Source organism: Tamandua tetradactyla, chromosome 12, assembly GCF_023851605.1.
Source record: "Tamandua tetradactyla isolate mTamTet1 chromosome 12, mTamTet1.pri, whole genome shotgun sequence".
Lineage (NCBI taxonomy): Eukaryota > Metazoa > Chordata > Mammalia > Pilosa > Myrmecophagidae > Tamandua > Tamandua tetradactyla.
The window spans coordinates 47,681,034-47,703,479 of record NC_135338.1 but is presented as its reverse complement, the minus strand read 5'-3'; the positions used below and the strand labels follow the sequence as shown (position 1 = coordinate 47,703,479).

The 22,446-nt window shown below is 37.9% G+C and overlaps 1 pseudogene; it reads left to right on the top strand.

Moving 5' to 3' along the window:
• The first annotated feature begins 19,286 nt into the window (after positions 1 to 19,286).
• LOC143651500 (DIS3-like exonuclease 1) lies at positions 19,287 to 21,486 on the top strand (annotated as a pseudogene).
• Positions 21,487 to 22,446: the final 960 nt, after the last annotated feature.

Here is a 22,446-nt window from a genome sequence, read left to right as displayed (position 1 = left end):
TGCATGTTTCTTTGCCCTCTTACTAGACATAATTTGAGAAGCAAAATCTGCCTTTGAAATTTTTCTCCATCATTGGTTATCTGTAACTTTGGAAAAATTACTTACCCTCTGAGTGAGTGTCTGTCTTTTGTGAAGGGGGCCTGCAGGAACAGAAGGGTGAGTTAACCACCCTCCTCTGTTCACTGGACACTATTATTGTAGTTCCATGTAAAGCTCCTTTCTTGTGTTTTTTTTAATTTGATATTTGTGCCCATTATTTAGTCCTAATGCCCATGCTTCCTCCAGGCAAATTTTCTAATGTATTTTACATGTATATGTTTTTGTAAAACATGTGTTATTGTTTTGATAAGAGTTCTGATTTGCATATATATTCCCAGTCGATCTCATTTTCCATCTTTTCCAGTCAATGCCATGTTTTAAAGCTTTATCTGTGTTGCTGTATGTAAAAGTCTACATTTTATTCCATTGTATGCCTCCCCTATATTTTATCTCTACATTTTCCCAGTAATGGACACCTGGATGGTCTATATTTCTCCAATTCAATTGGCAAAAAATTGGAAAATAGAACATTTCCCAGTGTTGGCCAAGAGGCAAAAATGCAGAACCCTCACGTACTGCTGATGGAAGGATAGAAAGGCATGCCCACTCTGGAGGAGAATCTCTATTTGCTTATCTACCTTCTATCTGTCAGCATATATACATGTACATATGCATATTGCCAGAAAGATATAGATATAGATTATAGGAATAATACAGATTTATACACACATGCATGAACACACACGCACACACACACACACACACATATCCTATGAACTAGCAAGTATTCTCCTGGAAGTCTGGGCAATGTAGGTGTGTAACATTCCATTTTCTGCAGAATAGGGAGAGAGACTAGAAAGAGATATGAATGAATGCTGAGTATCAGGTCACCATTTGCGACAGTCAGTAATGTGCATTATGGAAGCGCCAAAAGCCAAATCCTAATCCATGTTTCTCCAAGCGAGATTAAGGCAGGTTTTCCTAATCCTTTTTATGCTATGGCTCCCTTTGGTAGTCTGAGGAATTCTTTGGAACCCTTCTCAGGGTAACATTTTCAAATGCATGAGAGAAAAGGAAACTAATCATATTGAAATAAAGTTAGCAAAATAATTTTTTAAATATCATTATATTTATGTATGTTTTTATTAATACAGTAAATAATAAAATCTAGCAGCATGATTTATAAGTCTCTTCTGATCAGTAATGCTCATTTAAAATCTAAGAAAGATGCAGTATTGGAAGGTGCAGGGTCCCTTTCCCTAATGTTGGAAGTTTGGGGAAGGAGAAACACAAGACTGGGAATCCCTGGCCACTGATTCCCATTTCATCACCTTGACCCCCCCTACGGGGTCTTTGTCCTCTTCCATTGTTACTCAGGGGACTCCAATGGCTGTCAACTTCTGAGGTGATGGTGTAGATAGTGATTATCCTCCAGAATGTATGTTGAGGGTGAGGAGACAAGAGAAGAACTGAAAATTCTCCAACTCTATTCCCACTGCTGCCTCCGTATACCTGGTCCAACCTGCAACACAGCAACCCTCCCATCTTTCATAGACACATGCCAGCTCATAAGACCCTTCAGAACTACCAAGGGTTCCTGACAGTTTTACTGTTGCTGTTGTTGGTCTTTTGGATTCATGCCTCCCTCTTGCTTCAACAGTTTCTCCAGAGTTTATTCTGATGCGTGGCAGCCAACAGTTCTAACTAGTTCGTCATCTTGACAGGAACATATTAGTTTCGCTATCTGAGAAAAAAGCAATTTAATACCATCTTTATAAGACTGTCTTGAGAATGAAATGAGGCAATGCAATGTACTTAGTGCAGCTGCTGGACCATAGTAGGTACACATCCTAACTGTCCTATGTACTGTAACATGCCACTGGCAGGCTGGTATGTGCAGGTATCCACCTTTGGAAGTGAGGCACATGGCAGAGGTCCTTCCCTGAGTGGCAGTGACTCTCAGCATTGGCTATATACACCTGATGACACTGTAAATGTCCAAGCCATGTCCTGTCCAGTTACATCTCAGGGAGGAACCCAAGAATCTTCCTTTCTGCAAAGATCTTATCAGATGAGTCCAATATGCAACCAAAATTGAGAATCTCTGAAGAATGGGGTCCCTGGGTTGGAAGGTTCTTTCCTTTATATCCCAGTAACTCTAGGTGGTCATTGAGAAGAATGAACTTTCCAGGTCAGATGCTCAGTTTCCATAAAAAAGTCACCAAGTTCATTGCTTTATGAACATACATTCACACACATATATATGTTATGTATAATAAACCAAGTATTTGACGTGCTCAGAGTTGAATGGATTTGAGGCAGAAGAGGGAGAAAATATGGTAATTCTGGACAGTATACAATTTTTCAGTGCTCAGAGCATATTTCCTATGACTATACAATCCCCCAAATTAGTGAGCTGGACCCATTGGAAAAGTTGATTGAAAGAACTCATTAATATTCTCCAAGATGATTAAGCTATCCACTACTACAAAGTTTGTGTCTTTAGTGTTAGGTTGGCATCAGTAGTTCTTTTGGTTTTATATAACTTAAAATACAGCAGATTTAGAGCATGCCATCTAGAGTTATAGCAAACTTTAGTGCTTTAAAATTGCCTGCCAACTCAGAGCTATATCTGTATGTTCTTTCCATGGAGGGAGGTGAGAGAGGTAGAGAAGGACTTGGCACAAATGCCCTTCCTCACAAGAGAAAAGTGTGCAGATGGTCCAGACAGTTGGGGGTGAGGAATTATAAACTATAGAAGAGTTCATAACTGAAGACAGACTATAGACTTTCCCTAGGAGATGTTTGAGAAAGAGTTTAATGAAAGCTTAAGCAGCTACCCTGAGTGTAAAGAAGGGCAAAGATGGATACACATAACGCATTGCATCTACCTTCTTAAGGAAGCATTTTCAAAACCTTAAAACCATCAGAGGTGATTCAGTAGAGATCTGAAACTCAGCAACTTAATATAGTGCTGAGTGCTTGTGTTTTCTTTCAATTCTAGCAGGGCTTTCAGATTGCTTCTTGCCATAACACCTAGCCAGCAGCTAAGAGTAGTTTTCCAGAACTTCAAGGCTGAAAAGAAGAGTGCACAGAAGAATAAATATTATCCCTGGGGCTGCCCTGAAGCAACATTTTTGAAGTAGTTAAAGCATGCCTGCAGTATCCTTTTCTTCTCTTTAATAATGTCAATACTAAAAATAAGAGTAATCCATCTGCCAGTGTCTGTGAATCAGTGTGCAGTTTGGAGCAGGCCTTTTTGTCTTCCCTATTCCCAGTCAAATTTATCTCTCCTTGTCCTGATCTCTCTGATTCTACTCTGTGCTAAGTGACAGTTGATTTGACAAATGACTCCCTACTAACAGATTGAGGGTTAATGCATTCATTAAAAAGCATTATTGAATACTTCTTATGTGTCAGGAAATGATCACATGTATTATATCCAACTGAGTTAACATTTTCACTTTGAAGGTATCTAATGATTGTACCCAAGAAAGTGACCAAACTGGATGACTTTTGGGCTCCTGTCAGGGGAGAGATGGTGTACTTGTTGGCTGGAAAACATGATAGAGCCTCTTAAATCGTATCCATTGGTTGATTACCCGTTTCATCTGTGGCACAATATTTATCACAAAACATATAACATTTGAGCCAAAAGCCCTAGGTAGGAGAACTGCATCTTTTTTTTTCTTTTACATCTCAAATTTAATTAATTAATTTTAAAACTTTAAAAATTGTATGGTATAACATATATACAAAGCCAAGAAAGGAAAAAAGAAAAAGTAATAGTTTTCAATGCACTGTTCAACAAGGAGTTATAGAACACTTTCCAGAGTTTGTTATGGGCTGCGATACCATCATTTCAGAGTCTTCCTTCCAGCTGCTCCAGAACATTGGAGGCTAGAGGTAATAAATATTTTTTTATCATCACAATCGACTTTTACTTTTTTAAAACTTTTTTGTGAAAAATAACATATATACAAAATAGCAATAAATTTCAAAGCATAGTGCAATAATTAGTTGTAGAACAGATTTCAGAGTTTGGTCTGGGCTACAATTCTACACTTTTAGATTTTTACATCTAACCACTCTAAGATACTAGAGACTAAAAGAAATATCAAGATAATGATTCAGCAATGATACTCGTTTGTTAAACCCTACCTTCTCTGTATAACTCCACCATCACCTTCGATCTTTCTATCCCACTCTTTAGGGATATTTGGGCTATACCCATTCTAACTTTTTCATGTTGGAAGGGGCTGTCAATAATGTGGGTTAGGGAGATGGAACTAGCTGATGTTCTGGAGAGGCTGGCCCCTCTAGGTTTCAGTGCTGATCTGTTCCAGGAACCCATCTGGAGGGTACAGGTTTCTGGAAAGTTATCCTAGGGCATGGAACCTCTGTAGAATCTTATATATTGCCCTAGGTATTCTTTAGGATTGGTTGGAATGGTTTTGGTGGGGGGTTGGCAAATAATGATAGGTAGCAGTGTCTAACTGAAGCTTACTTGAGAGTCACCTCCAGAGTAGCATCAAAACTCTATTTGAACTCTCTCAGTCAAGGATACCTTATTTTTTTACACTTCTCTTCCCCCTTTTGGTCAGGATAGAATTGTTGATCCCATGGTGCTAGGGCCAGACTCATCTCTAAGTCATCTCCCACTTTGCTAGGGAGGTTTTCACCCCTGTTGTCATGTCCCAAGTAGGGGGAAGGTCAATGATTTCATTTGCAAAGTTGGACTTGGAGAGAGTGAGACCACATCTGAGCAACAAAAGAGGTCCTTCTAGAAGTAACTTTTAGGAATACCTATAGGTGTAGGGTAAGCTTCTCCTCTATGTACACAGGCTTCACAAGAGCAATCCTCAAGATCAAGGGGTTGATTTGGGTGTCCCTAATGTTTGGCACAGTATCAGGGGTTTCCCTGATGGTAAAGTTTAGTAGTTCCATATTTTTTCTGCCATCTCTCAAGGGGCTTTGCCAATACTTTTTGACTATCTGCTTAATATATTCTAGGGTGGCATTACATTAAGTTATACAGGATTAAAGGCCCTCATTCTTATTCTGGGCTCCCTGTGTTTTGATTGTTTAAATGAACTATCCATACATGTTGAGTTACATTATGTGCTACAGAAAATTTAGGCTCTGGAAAAAATAAATCTTTCTTCCCTTGGTCTCAGAGTAGGTGAAGTTTCAAAATATAAACAATGTCTTCCTTACCCCTGTGTTATGAATTACCTCGATCCCGACCTGATCAGCTTCATTTTTATCTCTAAATACCAGGTTATACATATATAAAACAGCCTCTCAAAATCCAGAACTAATAATTACCACTCTGGACTAAATGTGGCTGCTATAAGAGCTTACAATCTAGGCCCCTGTTTTCTTATAAGCAATTTCTAAAGGAGACCATACAAAAATTGCTCTTTTGTTTTCTGGGTTATTCTGCCTCATCAAATGTCCCACAGGTTAATTCACCATTGCATGCGCACAACTTTGTTCCTTTTTGTAGCAGCACATTATTCAGCCATATGTATACACCATCATTTACCAATCTACTTCTCAGTGCATCCTTCAGCCATCTGCATTCATTAGACATCATGTGTAATGCCCAAATTCTACAGTCCAACACTCTAAATTTTAGATAATTTCATTGTTAACCAATAAACACACCCTCAGCTATTGCTGTGGTAGTGCTGATGTTTTCCTGTTAAACCATAGCCCATAGCATGCAATAGCAGCTTTCCCCTGTACCTTGAACGTAAGCACTCTTTGTACAAGAATCAAACCTTTGAAGTAGTTTATGCAAGAACTTATTTATATTTGTAGTGTAAATCGGTGGGGCCCATAGGTCACAAACCCTTTCAGTCATTTTACCTTCAGTATTGTAATATTACTTATAGATCTAGTGAACCACCTTCACTTCTATCTGTTCCCTACATTTGAGTTCAATCTCGTTAGCTAACCATTCACCCATCTCTAACTTCAATGTATCTCTAAGTCTCCTATATTCTGTATTGTAATCCTCTGATTTTAACTTTACTATGGTCATAAAAGAGGAGTCATACAATATCTATCCTTTTGTGTCTGTCTTATTGCACTCAGCATCATGTCTTCAAGGCTCATCCGTCTTTTCATGTGCTTCAGGACATCATTTGTCTTACTGCTGTATAATATCACATCCTATGTATATACCATGTTTTTTTAATCCACTAGTCTGTTGATGGGCATTTGGATTGTTTCCATCTTTTGGTGATTGTGAATAATGCTACTATGACCATCGATGTCAAAATGTCTGTTAGTGTCACTGCTTTCAGCTCTTCTGGGTATATACCAAGTGATATTGCCAGGTCATAGGGCAACTCGATATTTGGTTTCCTAAATTGCCAAACTGTCTTCCATAGCAGCTGTACCATTATACATTCCCACCAGCAGTGCATTATTGTCCCAATTTCTCCACATCCTCTCCAAGATTTGTAGTTTGTTTAATAGGAGACATTATTATAGATGTGAGGTGGTATCTCATTGTAGTTTTGATCTACATTTCCTTTATAGGTAATGAAAATGAGCATCTCTTCAGAAAAATGCCTAGTCATGTATTTAGCCCATTTTATAATTGGGTTGTTCTTTTGTTGTTGGGTTGTATGATTTCTTTATTTATACAGGATATCAAACCTTTGTCCGATGTGTGATTCCCAAATATTTTCTCCCATTGAGTTGGCTGCCTTGTCACCTTTTTGACAAAGTCTTTTGAGGTGCAGAAGCATTTGATTTTGAGGAGTTTCCCATTATCTATTCTTTCTTTTGTTGCTTTTGTTCTGGGTGTACAGTTTAGGAAGCTACCTCCTATTAGTAGGTCTTTAAGATGTTTCCCTATATTTTCTTCTAGAAGCTTTATGGTACTAGTTCTTGTATTTAGGTGCTTGATCCGCCTTGAGGTAATTTTTTATAGGGTATAAAACAAGGGCTCTCTTTCATTCTTTTGACTATTGATAATCCAGTTTTCTCTGGCCCATTCATTGAAAAGACTATTTTGGCCCAGTTCAGTGGATTTGGAGGCCTTGTCAAAAATCAGTTGACCATAGATTTGGTGGTATATTTCTGCACTCTTGATTCAATTCCATTGGTCAATACTTCTATCTTTATGCCGGTACCATGCTATTCTGACTACTGTGGATTTATAATAAGTTTTAAAATGCTGGGAAGTGTTAATCCTCCCACTTTGTTCTTTTTTAGGAAGCTTTTACCTATTCATGGTCTCTCCCTTCCAGACAAATTTTGTAAATAGCTATTTCAAGTCTTCAAAGTAGGTTTTTTGAATTTTTATTGGTACTTCATTGAATCTGTAGATCAATTTGGGTAGAATTGATATCTTAACTATATTTAACCTTCCTATCCATGAATAGGGAATGTCTTTCCATCTATTTAGATCTTCTTTGATTTCTTTTAGCAATGTTATGCAGTTTTCTGTGTACGAGTCCTTTACGTCCCTAGTTAAGTTCATTCCTAGGTACTTAATTACTTTAGTTTCTATTTTAAATGGAATTTTTTCCTTAACTGACTCTTCAGTTAGGTTTTTGCTTGTGTATAGAAATGTTACTGATTTTTTGCACATTAATTTTATATCCCATCACCTTGCTGAATTTGTTTATTAGCTCAAGTAACTTTGTTGTAGATTTCTCAGGATTTTCCTAGTATAGTATTATGTTATCTGCAAATAATGATAATTTTACTTCTTCCTTCACAATTTGGAAGTTTTTGGTTTATTTATTTTCTCCCTGATTGCTCTAGGTAGGACTTCTAGTACAATGTTGAATAATAGTGGTGACAGGGCATTCTTGTCTCATCCCCAATCTTAGGAGAAAAGGTTTCGGTCTCTCTCCATTGAGTATGATGCTGGCTATTGGTTTTTCATTTATTTCATATTTATTATATTGAGGAAGTTACCTTTGATCCCTATCTATTGAAGTGTTTTTATCAGAAAAGAATGTTGAATTTTGTTGAATGATTTTTCAGCATCAATTGAGATGATCATGTGATTTTCCCCTTCCAATTTATTAATGTTTTGTGTTACATTAATTGATTTTCTTGGTTGAACCATCCTTGCATTCCTGGTATAAACCCCACTTGGTCATGGTGTATAATTCTTTTAATGTGTTCTTGGATTTGATTAGCTAGTATTTTGTGGAGAATTTTTGCATCTATGTTCATTAGGAAGATTGGCCTCTAGTTTTCCTTTCTTATAGTATCTTTACCTGGTTTTAGTATTAAAGTGATATTAATTTCATAAAATGTGTTAGGTAGTATTCCTTTTTCCTCATTTTTGGAAAAGTCTGAGCAGGGTTGGTGTTAATTCTCTTTGGAAAATTTGATAAACTTACCATGGGAAGCTATCTTGTCCTTGGCTTTTCTTTGTAGGAAGATTTTTGATGACTGATTGAATCTCTTTACTTGTGATTGGTTTTTTGAGATCTTTTATTTCTTTCTGAGTCAGTGTAGCTTGTTTGTGTGTTTCCAGGAATTCGTCCATTTCATCCAAGTTGTCTAATTTGTTGGCATATGGTTGTTCATAAGTATCTTATGATTTCTTTTATTTCATCAGCACCTATGGTGATGCACCTTTTCTCATTTCTGATTTTGTTTATTTGCATTTTCTCTCTTTTTTTCTTTGTCAGTCTTGTTAGTGGCCCATTGATTTTATTGATTTTCTCAAAGAACCAGCTTTTAGTTTTATTGATTCTTTCTACTGCTCTTTTCACTTCTCCCATTTAATTAATTCTGCTTTAATCTTTGTTATTTCTCTTATCTTCTATTTGCTTTGGGGTTAGTTGCTATTCTTTCTCAAGTTCCTCCAGGTGAGCAGTTAAGTCTTCAATTTTTAGCACTTTCTTGTTTTTTTTTTTTAATATAGGTATTTAGGGCAATAAATTTCCCTCTCAGCACAGCTTTTGCTGCATCTCATGAGTTCTGAAATGTTGTACTCTTGTTTTCATTTGTCTCCAGACAGTTGCTGATTTCTCTAGCAATTTCTTCTTTGACCCACTGGTTGTTTAAGAGTGCATTATTTGATCTCCATATATTTGTGAATGTTCTTGGTTTTCTGGTGGTTATTGATATCCAGCTTCATTTTATTGTGATCAGAGAAAGTGCATTGAATAATTTCAATGTTTTTAAATTTATAAAGATCTGTTCTGTGACCCAAACAGATCTTTGTGGGTGCTAGAGAAGAATGCATATCCTTCGTTTTGGTGGTGTAATGACCTATTTATTTCTATTAGGTCTGATTCATTTATCAAGTTGTTTAACTTCTCTCTCTATAGATAAGAGTGGTGTATTGAAATTTCCTATTATAATTGTTGAAACATCTATCACTCCCTTCAGTTTTGCAAATATCTCTCTCGTGTACTTTGGGACTCCTTGATTGGGACCATAAACATTTATGATTGTTCTTTCTTCTTGGTGAATAGTCCCTTTTAGTAATATAGGACAAAGTGTCCTTTTTTGTGTCTTATGATGCCTTTACACTCAAGGTCTATTTTGTCAGATATTAATATAGTTGCTTCTGCTTTCTTTTGGTTCCAACTTGTATGGAACATCTTTTCCATCCTTTCACTTTCATTCTGTTTGTAAACTTGTGTCTAAAATGAATCTCTTGTAAGCAGAAAATAGCTGGATTATATTTCTTAATCCATTCTGCAAATCTGTATCTTTTCATTGGTAAGTTTAGCTTATTAACATTCAAAGTTTTTATTGAGAAGACATTTCTTGAATCTATCATCTTATCCTTTGGATATTATTTGTCAGATCTATATATTCATTTCCCTCTTTATCTTTTCATCCTTTAAGTTACCGTTATCGGTACACTTCAATTCTGTGCCCTCCTCCAAACCTCACTCTCCTGTCTTTTTTTTAATTTTCTATTGGCAGAACTTCCTTTAGTATTTCTTGTAGGATCAGTCTCTTGTTGATAAATTCTCTCAAGATTTGTTTGTCTGTGAATATTTTAATCTCTTTCTCAGTTTTGAATGACAATTTGGCTGGGTACAGAATTCTTGGCTGGAAGTCTTCCTCTTACAAGATCTTAAATATATCACACCACTGCCTTCTCTCCTCCATAGTGCCAGCTGAGTAGTTTGAACTCACTTTTATATGGTTTCCCTTGCACATAGAGTTTGTTTTTCTCCTTCCACTTTCAGGATTTTCTGCTTTTCTTCAACACTTGGCAGACTGGTTAGTATGTGTCTTGGGAAGGCGTATTTGGAATTCATTGGGTTTCTTTGATTTGCATATTTATGTCCTTTATAAGGGTTGGGAAGTTTCCCCCCGTTATATCTTCGACTAATCTTCCTATCCCTTTACTCTTCTTCTCTACTTCTGGAACACCAATGAGTCTTATATTTGTGCACTTTGTTTTGGCCATCATTTCCCTGAGACCCAATTCAATTTTTTCCATCTTTTTTTTTTTCTTTTTTTTTTTTTTACCATTTGCTGTTTTGAGTGTTCAAAATCAGTTATACTGTCCTCTAGTTAGCTTATTCTTTCTTATTCCTCTTCAGATCTGCTGTTGTGTGTCTCTAGTAGGTTTTTTATTTTGGCCTACAGCATCTTTAATCTCTGTGATATCTGCTATTTTTCTACTTATTCTTTCAAATTTCTCTTTATACTTTTCTAGTGTCTTATTGACCTCCTTTATGTCATTAGCCATCCCATTTATTTTATTTAGTAGAGTTATATGAACATCTTTGATTAGTTGTTCCAATGTCTGTGTCTGTTCTGGTGTTTTAATTTGGTTGTTAGACTGGGCTTTATCTGTCTGCATCATGATATGCTTAGTGATCTTCTGTTGTCTTTGAGGCATGTAAATATCTTTATAGTTTTAGTTTGGAAGTTGATTCCTTTAATAGTCTAAAGCTTTGTATTTGCAGGATGGCTGTGGAGGAGGATGGGGTCACAATAATGAGGAACGGGGCACAACAATGTGGTGATGCATTGCAATGCAGGTATAGGCACCAGTTGGGGATGCTACACTGGTGCCTGTGAGCATGGAGTGTGGATCATGGAGTTGTGAGGGTGCAGTACAGGAGCCAAGGGTATGGGGTGGAGACCTTGGAACCAGGAGCAGGATGCGGCATGGAGGACAAAGAGGTAGAGTGTGGTGGGAGACAGATGGGGAGGTTGTGTGGATGCATGTGGACTGGTATTCAGGTAGGATGTAGGTGGGCAAGTGGAGTGTGTGGGTCGTGGGTTTTAGGGTGTGGGTTAAGTGGTACAGACATTGGGGCACAAGGTAGGGCAGGGTGAGGGTGTGTCCTTGCACAGGAGGAGGGACTCAGATGGCCCTAGATGGGTTTGTGGGAATGTGTAGGTCTGGGCACAGGTCAGAGGCATTGTGAGACTTGCATGGGAGATGTTGGTGTCTGGTGGGTGGCTCCTTGGCATGGGTGCATAGGTGTGGAGGGGATTGGAGTAAGTGGGCACACATGTGCAGGGTGGGGACTATGTAGCACACATTCTCCCATGAGCACCTGCCAGGTGTGGGAGCAAGGCACTTGTGCTGAGGGGTGGACCAATTGTGCATGATTTTGGGGCAGTGGGTTGGGGTGCAGGCATCAAGATGTCAGTGCATGAATGCATAGGTGCCCAGAGATGGCTGTGTCTGTGTTGGCTCTGGGGAACGGGGCCCTAGTGTGTGCATGTGCAGAGCTCAAGGATGGGGGGTGGGGTTGTTCCTGTGTGGGCCAGGGGCAAGTTTGGCCCAGCTATGCAAGTCTGTGCTTGCCCAGAGCTGAGGGGCATGACTGGGGGCCTTGTGCATGACTGTATGGACTGGAAGTATGTGTAGCCTGGGTATGAAGGTAAGAGTCCACAGTCTTTATGGGTTGGCAGCTGTCTGCAGGTGGCAAGGAAGAAGAGGTGGGTCTTGGGAGGGGTGGGGCAAAGCTAAGCTTGCAGAGGAGAGGTGGGTTGGGCTGGGGCAGGTGCTCACACTTGGGATGGGGTTGTGGGATGGGTATGCATAAGGGGCGTGCGTAGTGGTGTGGGGGTACTTGGAGCACGGGGATTGGAAGCAGGTGATGGGGTTCAGGTGCATGAAGTGTGGGGTGAGTTGTGTATTGCAGGGCTGTGCAGGTGAGGGTAGCACATTCAAAGAATGTGGCTCGGTTTAATTCCTAGTCCCTGTCTCCCTGTCTGTGCATTCCTGAGGCTCTGGGCTTCCATATGGAAAGGGACGTGTTAGGCTGTTTGCATGAGCCAGGATGGTCTCCAGTTCTCAGCTTTTGCAAACAAAAATGACCTCCTTATGCAGTGTAAGGTCACTTACATCCTGAAATCGCTGACTCAGTAGCCTTCATGTACTTTCTGCAGCTTTCCTTGAAGCAGGGGTGAACTTGATCTATCCTATTCCAGCATCTTCCTGGAACTCCCATCTTTTATTGACTATGATATTTAACCATCATTTAAACTCTCTGAGCCTTGGTTTCCTCATCAGCAAAAGTGTTATAATCAATAAGATCTTTATGGGGTAGTTGTGAAAATTAGTTCTGGTATCCATTTGCAATTTGCAATGATACGTTAGTACTTGTTAGTAATAAAGTTTTGGCCAGATTTTAGAACCAGCATCCCTGAGGCCAATTTTGGGGTTTCCATGGACATGTAACTCAGGGCAAAGAATTTAAAATGTCAAGAACGTCATCCTAATTTAAGAAAGCATTATTAAAATATTGTGTCATCCTTGTTAAGGATTTACACTTTAGTTGACTAGCTGATAATAAAACTTCAAGGGTGGTGGGCTACTTTTAATGAAGTACTATAATCTCTTGTGGGCTACCTTAATTTCTTGTTCAGTATTTGTGTGTTTCTAGGCTGTATGTGTTTCTGATAAGTCTTAATAAAGTTTAGATATATGGGCATAATAATTTCCACTTAAACTGAAAATCCTATCAGTCAGTAGCAGCTAAATTATTATGCTAGTGCTACAAGCACCTTTAAAAAGTCTGGGGAAAATTAATATGTTTTATTTTATGATAAGATTTATACATTTACTCTGGTTTGGCAAAAAATAGAGATCAGTAGTTTAGGAAATTTGATTCATTTGGGAAATGAACAAAAATAGAAAAATAATTTTCCTTTTAGTTTTAGGATGTTTTGCTTATCTGGTGTGGAAATGCTGCTCATTAATCTGATAGCTCTGTGTTGAAGGAAATGGATTCTGCTCTGGAAAATTTTTTATATTTGCATAGGTAGAAAGAGAAATCACTGGTATTTCCCATGAGTTTGTTAGTAATGACACTTAAAGAATCCTACATTATTTCTTATTATATACTGATTTCTTATGTAGATATCAAAGATATTCTAATTATGGCTCCAATCCATATTCTAGTTTTGGTTTTAATTATTCTAACCCATTCTTTACCCAACACCATGCATACTGCACCAGCTTAGGCAACTTGCAAATGCCCATTTGTGTGAAGATCATTGAGGGTTGTGGCATTGTTTTGTTTATATTTTTATCCAAAGACTCTTCCTGATAAACTGTATGAAAACAGTCATAATTATCTGTAAATATGACATCACAATTCCTATGGACTTCTTTACTAGTCAAAAATACTATCCAAGTTTCAAGGTTCCTCAAGAAATTCATCTTTCCTTTTTGAAACTTAGGCTTGATCTTTCCAAGTACTGGCCTTATAAAATGTATTTTTTATTTTCATGGTAGTTATTGAGGATACTAATAGGTAAAATAATTAATTAATTAATATTTAATAATAAATTATTTGAGAATATAAATAATAGCATATATTAACATGGTTCTTCTTTTAGCTTCCTGGATGCTAAAACAAATACCACTCTATGGGTTGGTTTAAACATAGGAATGTATCGGCTTATGGTTTTGAGGTTAAGAGAAGTCCTACATTAAGTTGTCATCAAAGCAATGCTTTCTCCCAGAACTGTGGCATTCAGGGGCTAGCTGCCAGTGATCCTTGGTTCTTAGTTTTTCTTTCACATGGGAATCACATGGTAGCCTCACCTGGTTTTTCTTTTCTTTTCTGAGCTCGATTGACTTACAGTTTCTGGCTTCTTCCTGTGGCTTTCTCTCTCTCTCTCTAGCCTTCCCTATAAAGCCTTTAGTAATAAGATTAAGACCCATCTTGGTTAAGCTGGGCCCTTTCTCAATGAAATAAGCTCATTAAAGTTCCTATTTATAAGGGTTCACACTTACAGGAGTGGATTAAATTTAAGGACATGTTTTCCTGAGATATGTAGCTCCAAGCACCATAGTTCTCAAATTGTGCACTCACATATCCTAGGGCAACACAGTAAACTTACGGGGTGGTGCTGGATATTTTATACTTTCAAGGGTAACACTGACAGTTGATATCTGTTGTTCATTCAAAACAACAAACTCAAATATTTCACAATTTCAATATTGGATCATGCTATATTCCTATCGATGACATCAAATTTGTGAGTCTAAGTTTTGGCAGTTGCAGTGATAAAAAAATAAGTATGTGCAAAATATCACACATACTTGTGTGAAATGAGGGGAGAGGTGTCCAATCTGATTCTGACATCAGAAAAGTTGTGCCTGTAGGCACATATATCTCATTAGTAAATATAAGTGAAATAAAAGTGTTATCTTTTCTTTCCATTCTTGTGTTTTGTCTTACTATCTGTGACAAGAAAGACCCCATCTCTCAGGCATTTGCTAGAAAGGAAAGCCTGTGTAAGGTATCATGGGAGAGTAGCTTGGATAGCCAAGATCAGTGAATATTGGTATCTACAGAGGGAGTAAAGAGGATCCAGGAAGAGCACTAGAGAGCATAGAATTTCTACTTATCAGATTTTACAGTTTTGCCTCTAGCCAGCCCTAGAGCTATCAGACAGTTTGACTGTCATTCAAATGTGATTCCTACTTTATTCAATAGGATATCAACCTTAAAATAAATACTCATCTCATTTGCAATGGTTTCTGTGAAAGATACGACAAAAGATAGGAGTTTCCTTGTACACAACTTCTTGAATTATCCAATACTAATAAGTACTCATGTATCTAATAACTTCTGTTATTTTTCAAAAGTCTGTTACAGATATGCCATTTTTAATGAATTGTGAAATTTTGATCAAGAAGGGGAAAATAAAGATACAATTGCACCCCTTAGAAAAATTATTATTACGTGGGTTAATCTCAGCCTTGGAAATGATGATAGGTGCAGTTAGATTCCTTTTGATTAACCAATAGATCTATTGATGAGAACTTATTTTTAGGTGCCACTGTCAATCAACAATGGGCTTACTGCTGTTAAGAAAAAAATTCTCTGAAACTTTTAAGTAACGCAAAAAATGATTTTATTCCTTTTCAGTGTCCTATTAGCAAATGTTTTAACAAGCTTGCAAGATTTATTTAATGATCTAGGAGAATGCACACTTGTTTGACTTTGCTTTTTTACTATTTGGTTAGAGTTCAGATACCCCCCAAATTATGTAATTATGTGTTAGCTTGTAGAGGTCTCCTTAATAGCATAAATAACCTCAAAGCTCACAGTTTTATTGCTCTATAGGTTATCAATCAAGTTTGTATCTATTATCAAATTAATTTCAATGTTCCTTTGACTGACTATATTCATCACCATTCCTCAAGATGTTTTGAACTAAATTTATCATCTAGGCCCTTCATTAATTAATCAGTAAAATATTAGACACATGGTTATTCTGTGTTTGTATGACAGTAATGTCTTTAACTTTCTGAAAATTATACTTGGATACCAAATGAATGGATAATCTTTGTAACACTCTCCAACCCACCTCTTTAAATCAATCAGATCTCACCCAATTACCTGTTTAGAATTCCAGACAGGCTTAAACTAGAGAGAAATAATCATTAGAAAAATTGCCTATGTAATTCAAGTTATTCATATGTGTTGGTCATATGTTTTCTGGCCAGTGATAATGCCATTTAACTGTAATACATGTTGTACCCCTAAAGCAGTCATTACATTATCTTGACAACTAAATGAAGCATAAGTGAAGTGGTACAGAACAAAATTTATAATTTCTGAGTGCTTATCACATGTTAAACATTTGTTATTTATGCTCTGATTTAGTTTTTTAAATAGACCTATATGGTAAGATTTTTATCTTCATTGTACAGATGAAAAATTGAAATTTAAAGAGGTGAAATTATTTAGCTAAGATACATTATATGGATTTAATCTAGGTTTGTATGATTCCAAAGTTCACATACTTTCAACACTTTAGCACTGTACCTGAGGATTATTTCCAAGGCATTAGTTGTAAGTTATTAGATTAATAAGAATACTCAATAATTCACCAAAACCCTCAATTTTTTTCCCTTGATGGTGGTCGAGAATTTTGGTTTAGAATTTATAATGACATTCTCAATGTTTTACCACCAATACTTCACAGTTTGTAATACATAGTGCTATGATGAATGAATGAAGTGAATGAAAGACAATCCTAATCAGATAATTCTATAGTAAGAACCTATTGGTAATGATACATTTTGTAGTGGATTTCAACCCTTGAATATCAAATTCCCTCTTCCCAGTTTTCCAATTTGGGGAACTTCTTATCATGAATATTTGTGGAGGTATTATTTCTGTATCCCATCGTGGAAGTAAAAAGGGAACAGATCCCATCTCTCTTTGCTTCAGTGTACCTGTTGGTGGACTCTTAGTGACTCTGACTAGATCAGTAAGGTACTCCTTCTTGAGATTCTGAAATTTAGTTGGATTATGTAAATATATGGGACAGTAAGAGGTCAGCTTCATTGTAGTGATCAAAAAGACACGTGAACCAGACTTTCTGCAGGATGACATTTGCTGTGGTTCCTTATTGGTTAACCCTTTGGAGTTTCCTTGAGGTGGCTGAGACAGCTAACACTCCCACAGTATCCATTCTCCTCTTAATTATTTGGCAAAAGAGTTTAAGCTGGACATATAGCTGCCAATTATAAATTCAAATTTGTATCTTTCCTTGCAGCTTGGCGTGGCCAAGTGATTTAAATTTAGGGCAGTGGGATGTGAGCAGAAATGATGGACACAACAACAGAGCAATTTCCTTGCCCTGTCTTTCCTTTCTTTCCCCTTTTCTATAGATTTGAATGAAATCATTGCAAACACAAAATTCTGAAAATGCAGGTCAGATGACAAAGCAACAAAATGGAAGGAAGCTGGACCCTTGATTGACTTTTGGGGAAAAGGCAGATCTGCCTCTATGAACTAGTCTGAATAAGTAAGAGTGAAATAGAGCTCAACAAGCATAATTCACAATATTAGGGCATCTCTTTAGTGAATCATGTTAATCTCTATTCTACCTAATCTGTCTAGAGTCTTCCCATTTTTTCAAGCCTGTCCTTCCAGGCTTAATCAATTCCACATACTCCTGATATCTTTTAAGATATCTTTTTGATTAAGATATTCAAATTTGGTTTCAGTTGCTTGCCACCAAGACCTCTGACTGATATGCTCCATCATAATATAACTTAGAGTGACTTTTGCTTCTCCTGAAGCCTCTGCAGCACTAATCATGGCTCTTTGGTCATTATTTTCAACATGATTTTACTAAACATGTGGACAGCTGTCATCATCATCCTTCATCTCTCTCAAGAAAAATATTAAAAAGATAGCACAAACCACTAAGGATACCTTGAGTTAAATTGTTACAAAAGATTAGATGAAAAATATGTCTAGTCCATTGGCTTTTCAGGATCCAGTCCTGAGACTTTGGTCTCCAGTGCCTAAAGTTGTATTATATATTTAGTTTATATCTAAGGAATGTTGGTTGAACTGTTTATTGACCCCATCACTGCATTATCAACCCCCCTGCATTCCTAATTAGGCAGCTTCTTAAAAATTAATTTTAAAATTCACATTTATACATAGATGAGGACATAAAAGTAGAATATAATGCTCTGTAACTATATTTCCCTCACTTCTATAGCTGGGTTACTCTTTAAGTTTGGATTTTCTCCGGAAGTTTTTGTTTTACCCTCCAGAAGCATTTTTTTACCCTTCTGCAGGCTTTTTCTTCTTCCCGATAGGCTAGATCATGTGGGCTTGTCAAAAAGCTTCCCATGTGCCTCCTGTTGGATTTCTTCTTTCAGAGGAGCCCAAGTGGGAGGCAAAAGAGACTGAGAAGAGTAAGGTCAGGCTGTTGATTTCCGGGGCCCACCGTCTATGAGGTGACCATGAGCTGGATGATCCCTGGAACAAAGGACACTGCTCTTCCCAAAGTTTCTAACTCTGCATAGTCATCTCTCCATCAAGGTTTGAGTAACTGCTCTTAGGACCTAGGGGTGGTAACAGTTCAGTTGCCACTATAAGTCACAGGGTCCTGCATTATTCCTTTGATTTCTTCACAACCACACCTTTATAAATGATCATTTAATAAACAAACATTCCTTGAGTTATCCTACTTAATTTGTGTGTCTGTGCATGTGTGTGTCATTTGTTTCCTGTTGGAACCCTAATGAATACTCTACTTCTTAAGAATTTGTGACTACAGAGTTGTATTAGCTAGCATGTAAACTAACAAAGAGACTCCATCATACACTGGCTTACAATGATGGGGATTTCTTTCTCCCTTTTTGTTCTCCTTGACATATGACTTCCACAGGTGGGTCCAAGTCAGCGTCTCCTGGTCTCATCATCACCAAGCAGTGGAAGTGAGGAAAATGTCCCCTGGAGCTCACACCATCCTTTTAAGACCAAGACTCCAAAGTGGAACATCTGACTTCCACTCACATTGAAAGGACATTGCAGTCCACGGTTGTAGTTTAATAAAGGAAGACTAAGAAATTCAACTTTTCTTGGTGTCAGTGATATGTCTTTCTGACATTCTATTACTCCGGAAGCTGGAGAAAGTAGTTATTATGCAGACAATTAATTTACAGTCAGAGGGTCATTCTCATTTAAATGGGACCAGCAAGATACTAAATATGGCTCAGGTATATCATATTGAATAAGATACTGTTTCTACTTTCAGTAAATTGACAGCCTAGTAGGGAAGACAGGCACTGAACCAGATAATTTTAACACAGTATATGGGATATGATAAAGGTGTGGGATAGGTCCTTTAGGAACACAGAAGAGGGACAGTTAGTTCAGGCTACAGCCCCATAAAGGCACATAAAAGTCGAGCACTGCTATCATGCTGCAGAAGCAATGCGGTAGCTGTGGAACTAATCCCTAAAAATGAATGGAAAGGAAGAATGTCAGCCCTGTGTGAGAATGACAATGAAGACAAAACATCTGAAGAGGCCCCAAGTGAGCCCATGCCTTCAGGCAGAGTGAGGGCATCCTTCAGAAGAACTGGCGGGACTATGTGGTAAGATTTCCAACCAAAGAAAAAGGTCCAATCTCAGAGCAAAACTTCTCAGTTAATCCTAATTACACCTTGGGTTTACAGAATTCCCAGAATCCGTATCAGTACTCAGCAAGCAGAAGCCCTCCAGGACTCAGGGTGGTTGTGCGTACTGAATCCTGGGAGTCAACATCTGTTTACCCAAATGGACACTTTGTGCATGTTTTAGGAAGAATCTGAGATCTTGAAGGGGAAATTACAACTATCTTGGTGGAAAACAGCATTTCAGTTGTCCCTTTTTCAGAGCTCAAATGTATGAGATGCCAGTTAATATATCAGAAAATTCCTGGAAGGTGAGAGTCCTGAGGAGGAGCAAGAACGTAAAGACTTGAGGAAAATCCACTCTGTATTCAGCATTGATCCTAAAGATTGTGAAGATGTGGATGACACACTTTCAATCAGAACCTTTAGTAATGGCATGCTGGAACTTGGGGTCCACACTGCAGATGTGACACCTTTGTGGCACCAATTTTTATATTGATATTGAAGCTAGAGCAAAGGCTACTACTTACTACTCATATCACTGCTAAACATGCCACCCCATCCTCAGGGCTGATTTGTATTCCCTCCTTGAGGCATGGATAGATGTGCTGTAAGTGCCATGTGGGAATTGGACAAAGCCTATGAAATTAAGAAAGTATGGTATAGCAGAACTATTATTCGATCAACATACAAACTGTTCTATGAAGCAGTCCAGGAACTACTGGATGGAAACTTCAGCATTTTTGATAATATTTCAGAATTCAAAGACTTGAATGAGAAGGACAGACAAGAAAGCCTGGAGGAGTTAGTGTGGGCAACTGGAAAACTGACCAACATAGCTCTCTACATCCAAGCTAAATGAGATAGTTGTGGTACCCTGGAACTTGAGGGGGTGAAGGTTTGCATACAGCTAGATTAAAAAAAAAAAAGAATATTCATGACTTTATCCTCAAGCAGTCCTTGGAAATGCATGAGATGGTGGCTGAGTGCATGAACCCAGGTAACCAAGAAGATATCAGCGCGCTTCCCTCATCAGGCCTTGTTGTGCCAATACCCTCCTCTATACCAGGAGTTTTTTCCTGGACTCCAGGAATGTGCTAAAGCAAAAGGCTTCTTCATAGATACTTGGTTCAAGAAAGCACTGGCTGATTATATGGATAATGCGAATGACCCCAATGATCCCATTGTAAGCAGGCTGCTGTGCCATAGCTACACAGGCCATGTCTAACACCCAATAGTTCTCTATCAGGGCATGTGTGGAGGAAGAATTCCATGATTATAGTCTTGTATTAGATACATATACACATGCAACTTCTCCAAAAAGAAGATATTCAGATATTATAGTGCACAGATTACTAATGGCAGCCATTTCAAAAGAAAAGAAAATGGAAACTAAGGAAAATCCGTTCAGCCCAAAGATTTGAGGAATTAGGCAGACACATCAACAACAGAAACAGCAACACAGCCTTCTCAGAAGCAGTCTACTGAGCTCTTCCAGTGCATGCATTTTAAAGACAAAGATCCTGAAACAGAGGAGTGTTGCATATCTGATGGTGTTATTTACTCAATTAGAACAAATGGTGTGCTTGTATTTATACCAAGGTTTGATTAAAGGTGCTGCTTACCTAAAAATAAAGATGGCTTAGTGATCTCACGTGTCCCAGGTAGCAGTTCTGAATGGAAACCAGGATCCCTTCAATGATTTTCAAAACAAAATTGCCCCTACCACATCAGGAGCAGAATTTGTGACTTTCCTTTTTTTTTTTTTTTTTTTTTTTAACCATCTAACACCAAGAATTTCTGTATAAGCCTCATGCTGCCATTCGGATACAATCAGACTTGAAATAATAAGCAACAAACCATACTTGATATCAAATACAGAACTTTTTAATCAGAGTCCTCTTTTGCTTAAGACTGAGTTGGTGAAAGAAGTAACTAGATCTGTGAAAGAAGCTCAACTTGCCCAAAAAGTTGAAGAAAATGTCATTCAGGAAGAATATCAAGAATATTGCCAAAGGCAAGAAGCTTCTAAAGAAGATAAAGGACCTAGCTCTCTTGGATATTTCAAACAATTATGAAATATAAAATGCTCTTACTTCATTAATGAAGCTTTATCATGTGAAAAAAAGCAGGTATGTGATCTGAGGCAGAGGTCATGATCACAAACTATTGCCCTGTTGCCAAGTTATTCACCTGCCGTGTTTCCCCTCTTTACACAGGGAGGTCTCCCTGACGATCTAAAGGTCTGCCAAAATCCTGCTTCCTGATGAAAATTGTCTTAAGTAGAACTTTCTGCATGAGGTTGTCACAACTTTTTGCATTCAGCACAATTTAAGTTCAGTCACTTCATCCTAATCTTTACTTATTGACCTGTAGTCATTGCTCAAGTCAATGGCAAATCAGATAGTAGGAGGAGACTGAACTTCAGACTTAGCACACTCTGTGCAGCTAAAGCACACACAGGAGATCTTGGGCTCAACATACACAGCAAACTCCAGTGAGCTTGGGACTCAGACTGACTACATCTTAGAAAGGAGCAGTGACCTTCATTCACTCAAAGCCTATTTTTTGACTAGATTCTATTTTACAAGCAGAGGAGTTTCTCCTAATCTCTTATATCCTTGAAATTAATCCTCATTTACGTAAGGAAAATGTTCCACGTATCTAACACGCTCTTAGAGAACCAACTTCTAAATCTTCCACATGTGACATGAAAAGAAATGGAGCTTTAGATTTGTATCTTTCCACTGCTCTGTGCTGACCTGAGGGTTCAAATAGGGGACGGCCACAGAAGAAGTGGGGGATACTGATTGGGTGCAGATCCAGAGTCCCTAGACCCATTCTTCTGGAGGTGATTTTCACTGGTATCTTATATTAGGACTCCAAATCAGAGTTCCAAAATAAAACACAACAAAACAAGACAAACAAAATGGGGTTGGGATGGAGACACAGTCTGTGCTGGTCACCACCCCATTTATTCACAACTCCATTGAACCCTGTGAATTTCACCCTATAAGGTAGGGGACTGGGACTTCATGTATTAAT